The sequence below is a fragment of the Chinchilla lanigera genome, unplaced genomic scaffold (genome assembly GCF_000276665.1).
Source record: "Chinchilla lanigera isolate Chin_1 unplaced genomic scaffold, ChiLan1.0 scaffold00053, whole genome shotgun sequence".
NCBI lineage: Eukaryota > Metazoa > Chordata > Mammalia > Rodentia > Chinchillidae > Chinchilla > Chinchilla lanigera.
This window is the reverse complement of record NW_004955454.1, coordinates 10340528-10346598: the sequence shown is the minus strand read 5'-3', so window position 1 is coordinate 10346598 and position 6071 is coordinate 10340528. Positions and strand designations below refer to the sequence as shown.

Here is a 6071-nt window from a genome sequence, read left to right as displayed (position 1 = left end):
CAGTGGCAAAAAGTGCCTGCCTGGCAAGCGCAAGGTCGTGAGTTCGGTTCCTGGTACCGGAGAAAAACCAAAAAAAAAAAAAAAAAAAAAAAAGAACTCTGATACTCTACCTGTAAGGTGACCTGAATACAACTGTGTATTTACGTGTACCCGGAGCATTCACAAGAATTTTCATAGCAGTTTTACTTTGCGTAGACCCAACTACTCACCCATATTTAAAATATTAACAAATTGCCTATTCTCAAATACACCTTTACGCATGGACTTGTTCCTAAATTGTGATGTGAACATATAGCAAGTAAAATTATTAAACTGCAGTGACATAGAACTTGGATGGCTCTCATAGAACACAATGTCAATCAAAGGAAAACGATACATATTTATAAGCTGATTCAGAAGAGCTATAATAATTTTACATGCGTTCTTGTTTGAAAATACTAAGAGCAACATACTGGAGCAAGGCCATCATTACCGAAACTGTCAAGACAAGGATACTTTAGTAGCGAGTCAGCCAGCTGCAACCAGAGAAGAAAGTAGACTGGGAGAAGGGCATCGCAGTGGCTACTTTCTCGACCTGGGTAGTAACCAGAGAAGTGCTTGGCTTTTTAATAATTAAGCTGTGCATTTATGCTTGGGAAGTTTCGAGACATGGGCTATGGTTGGACACGGTGTGTGCTGGGGGTTTGTGTGCTGGAAGCTGGTCCCCAGCGTCATGGTGGTGGAAGGGGGTGGAACCTGGAAGAGGTGGGCCACGTGGGAAGTAATTAGGTCACGGAAGCCACCTACAGAAGCAATGGATGCCGACAGTGCAGGCGAGGGCTAGATTTCCTGACGATGGACTATTTATCTCAAGAGTGGGTTGCTAAAATCAAGTTTGGCTTCCCCAGCTTTCTGCCTCACTCCCCTTTATGGGATGCTACCTGCCATGCTTGAATGTGGCAGGAAGCCCTGAACACAGGCAGCCTCCTGTGGAGCCATGAACTTCCACGCCTCCAAAACTGTACGCCCCTTCAATCTTTCTCCTTCTACCTACCCGAGCCTTGAGTATTTTGTTAGTAGCAACAGGAAATTAACTAAGATACCACGTATTACATTTAACAAAAAGTTTTAAAATAGTATTTAATATGTATTTATCAACAGCTGTCTTATAACAACATCTTTCCAAAACAACACAGACTTCTGTGAGATTAATAGGAAGAGAAAATGCTGACAAACTTATTTAGGCCACCCTGCAGCACTGAGGTCATTGCAATGCAGTGAAATTTTAGTTATTCTGAAACAGAGAATATTAATTATTTTTCCCTCCATTAAATCGGAGTTTTTCATTTAATTCAATTTCATCATTCCTCTCTTTATGATTCATTTACAGTGACAGCAGAAAGAGCTTACAAGGTATACAGAGTCAGAGATAGGAAAGGTTTAAGACTCTGAAGACTGACATTTGAATTTGTTGTCGCTTCCAATTTGTGTAACGTTTGAAACTAAAATATTAAGAATGGTGGGCTGTTATTATTTAAGGAGTATCATCAGTGGATATAATTTTGGTGTTTTGAGCCGAATGTACCTCTGGGAAATGAGCTCAGGTTGTAACTAATAAAAATGGAATTATCAGACCTGTCTGTGATGATTCTCCATTCTCGCTCTCTGGGACAAAACGTCACCTTTCCATTTACCATTTCCATTTTCATTCCCACCCCAAACAAGGAAAAGGCCCTTCTCAGTTGTGCAGAAATGTCAAAAGGCATTTTTCATTTTTCATCATTGCAAAGACACATGAAATAATTGTATGGTTGAAGAGATATAAAGCATCTGAGTAAATTCTTCCCATGCATGCCAGAGCAAATAATACTTCTAAAGAAAAACTGGATAGCTTGCTCTTAAAAATTCATACAATGGGAAACAACAATAATAAAAAGGCATATGATAGAAACAAGCAGAATAAAAAGAAATAGTTTCCTATGCACATGAAATAACAGGAAGACTTTCAAACAGCTATCATTTTAAAAGCATCACTTTTGCAGCTTGGTAACTTTAAATTAAATGTGTCATTGTCTCAAGATATAAGAAATCTGTACTACACAGTGATTATTTGAGTTTGAATATTTGTAAATTTACTTCATTTCATTGTTTTTTTTTTTCCTTTAAATGGACTAGTTTTTGAAAATGCAAGTTCACAGCAAAATTAAGTCTAAATTGGAAGCCCTAACCTTTCTTTTCCTCACACACTTCAAAGACCCCGTCAGAAGGATTCTTATTTGCAATCTGTTCATTCTAGGTGCTTTTAACCAGGATATTTCTTTGTTGCTGTTGAGTTGTAAGAGCTGTTACCGTTTTTGGACAAAAGTCTTTCATCAGCTATGTCTTTTGCAAATGTTTTCTCCTGGTCAGTTGCTTGTATTCTCACAATCTAACTGTGTCTCTCACAGAAGAGCTTATACTCTCAATGCTGTCCAGATTGTAGATTTTCCTTTCATATCTAAAGAGGTAGCACTGTATAAAATTCATTTAGAGTACCTCTTAGTTATCTTCCTGGAGTTTTATTGTTTCACTTTTTACATTTAAGTCAGTGATCCACTTTGAGTTCTTTTTGTAAAGGGTGGGAGAAATAGCACTACTTTTTTGTTTAATGTTGACATTCTTTTTCCACAATGAATTGTAAAAAGACTATTTATTGGGGCTGGGGATTTAGCTCAGTGGCAAAGCGCCTGCCTGGCACGCGCAAGGTTGTGAGTTCGGTTCCTGGTACCGGAGAAAAACCAAAAAATAAAAGACTATTTATTTTTTATTCTATTGCCTTCTATCTTTTTGAAAGATCAGTGAATTAAATTTATGCAAGCATATTTATGGGTTTTCTATTGTTTTCCATGTGTCTGTCTCTTCTTTCACTGATACCACATGGCCCTGGTTACTTCTTCTAGTGAAACTGCAATTTGTACACTCAAGTCCCCCAAGTCCACTCTGCTCCGGTATTTTGTTTTTTATTCTGGATCATTTCCTTGTCCACCTAAACTTTAAAATTGTTTGCCATTATCTACAATCTACCTTGCTAGAATTTTAATTGGGATTGGCAATATTATATGATGACTGTATTCAGATATTAAATCTAATGTTGGCAAACCAGAGGAAAGGGGAAGTGGTTTTAAGGTGTTTTATAAAATAAAGTTGGTATAGCATACAGCAAATGTTTATTATAAAAATAGAAAATATGCAAATGTGAACAAATGTGTGGCAAAGGTGAATTTGTGTGTGTGTGTGTGAGTGTGCATGTGTGAGTGTGTGTGTGTGAGTGTGTGTGTGAGCAGTAGGGAATGAACCCAGAACTTCACCTTGAACTATATCTACAGCTCTTTTTATTTTTTATTTTGAGATGTGGGTCTCACATTCATTCTCTAAGTTGCCCAGCCCGGCTTGGATTTGCAATCCTCCTGCTTCAGCTTCCCAGACTGCTGAGATTACAAGCATGTACTCCCAGACTACACTGAAAAGGTGAATTCTTGAAGCAAAATAATTATAACTCATTAAGGCCTTTGGGATTTTCTTTTTTTTTTTTTTGGTACTGGACATTCAACCCAGGACCTTGCGTTAGCCAAGCAGGTACTGTGCCCCTGAGCTATATCCCTGACCCAGGCCTTTAGTGTTGTTAGAACATATCTGTAAACCTGTCTGCAGTCTCTTCTCAGCCAGTGTGAAGGCAGATAGTATGCGTATCTCTCCTCCCTTTGAGAGCATGGACTCTGGTCTAAGCAGCATCAGCGTCCTCTGCAAATGCTCAAAGTGCAAAGTCTGAGGCTCTCTCCCAGTCCTAGTGAATTGGAAAGATATCTCAGGGGAGCCTCACTCTCAATATCATTTACAAATTCTCCAGATGATGCTTGTGTTGTCTCTAGTTTAGGCTGCTATTTATCCCCAAGTCAGGGATAAGGTGGCATAAGTACGCTATAATCCCCCCAGCTGCTAAGTCAGACTGTTAATGAGAACAGTGTTTGTTACCGGAGACAAAGGAAACCATAATCAGAGTGTTCTTGGCCTTGAAAGGACAAGAGAAATGATGTGTTCTTGATAACCATGACATCTCCAAACAGAACAAGGGTGGACCAGCTTGTTGTGGAAAAATTCTATCCCCAGGAGCAATGAGGGAAACAGTCAAAAAATTAGAAAAGCAAAATAAAAACATTCTAGAGAGCATTACAGTGTTACTAAGGCAACAGACCTAAACAGTCAAGCTCCCAGTAAAACCACTCAAAAATTTGAATCATCTTCAAGGCTAAGCTCCCTCCCCATTTCTACATGGTGTGATTATTGCTTTGAAGTTGAAATGGAGAATCCAAGCAGTTTCAAGGGGATAAGAGAAATGTATCAAATCTCAGACCCTTCCAAGAAAAATTCAGCAGGATACAACATAGGAGGGAAAACATGATAACCAGACCGTGCCTCATACAACTAGAGTGGAGTTCAAAGGCATTCAGTCTTGGCTGAGATAAGATCAATTGTATCTAGGGCTCATTTTGAAAACTATAAACAGAATTTCTCTCCGGCAGAAGATAACAGCTTTCCATGTCTCCAGTTATGTCTGCATATGTATATGTAATACATATTTTTAATTAGTATTTCTGATCTGTATAAGGAGACAAGAGCACAATTCAAAGAACCAAGAAAGAGAACAGAGAGGAGAAAGAAACAGCACAGGCACACAGACGATTCAGAGATTGAAAGTGTCAAATTCAGACTTTAAAACTATTGCTCTTCCTTGTTTATGTTTGGTTATGAGCACAGAACATTTGTACATGTTTATAGGATTCATTCAAATGCTGAATGGCTGGCCAAAACAGTATAGTTGATGAGGAGAAGTGACAAAGTAATAAAATAGATGTGGCAAAATGAGAATAAAAGTCTATGAACTCAGAGTGTACATTTTCCAGAAGATTTTCCAGAAAGGAATGAAAAAGTGAGTTTAAGAGTTGCTGAATAAAAAACTGCATATTTCTGCCCCCGGATTCTGTAACCTGAACCTTTTAGCCTAAGTTTCAACTTCACAATTAAATGTAGCTCCATGTAACAGGTGTTTCTCCAGGTCACAGCTAGCTCGAACATGTGTAGAAGGTGAGAGGATAACAACATTAGAATCACTTGCTGAAGGGTTTCCTTCCTTGGGTCCAGGGCCCCTGACCCCATCACAGCCCTCGCCCTGCGAAATGCCAGAATTGACCTGAAGTTCCCATGTCGAAGGAGAGCAGGTATGTATCCCTCAAATTACAATCCTCTTTATGCCTCACCTGGCCCCTGACTCCTCCGGACAAGGAGGTCAACAGGATGAATCCAGATGTCTGCCTTTGATATTATTCGCAGGAGATTTCGGATAAAATTCTGATGACACTGAGTGGCCAGTGCAATCCCTAGTGGTATCGCTGGTGCTTTCTCTTCGTGTCCTGCAGAGACCTCATCTGCGAGCCCTGTGTGCAGCCCTAGTGTTGGGCTGGGAATTTGCTCACCTACTTTCTAAGGTGGACACCGATTCTCTTTCGTCCCCACTCTTCTCCACGGCCCGTGGGCAGCACTTCCAGTTCTTGACTCCATTCAGCTCCAGTAAATGGGCCAGATAGTGGCTCATCGCATCCTCTGACGGTATCTACCACCCGGGTTTCTCCTCCCTCTGCGTGTGGGGGCGGGGGAGGCATTTTGATTTTCTGATTCAGCCGTCAAGCTCACTCCTTCAGTCTCTTCCAGGCAATTTCCTCTCTTCCCAGGCCCATTGCTAGGGTCAGTCAGCCAGGAATTGATAGAGGTTCCTTTGGGTACTCTTGTTCCCGAGGGGCTTTCACGAGACTTACGCTGTGTTCATATTTTCTCCAAAAACAAAATTAATAAAATTAATTTCCTACAGAGCTTTCAATGGCGAAGAAGTTACAAAATGAGCTAAATATATCCTGACTGCCCTGGCACGCTCAGAAAGACGTCATCTTCACTTTTGGCAGAAGGGCACACGGTGGAGTGTGAGTTTACAAATGAACCTATTGTCATTTTCACATCAGCTGTAGAAAACGATCTCCTTTCCCTCCTGCCAGCTGCTTCCC

General features: G+C 40.3%; 1 protein-coding gene across 3 annotated transcripts in view; it reads right to left on the bottom strand.

Moving 5' to 3' along the window:
• The window catches only part of Sntg1 (syntrophin, gamma 1), a 741266-nt gene that overhangs the window by 93276 nt on the left and 641919 nt on the right, over positions 1–6071 (bottom strand). The window lies entirely within an intron of this gene.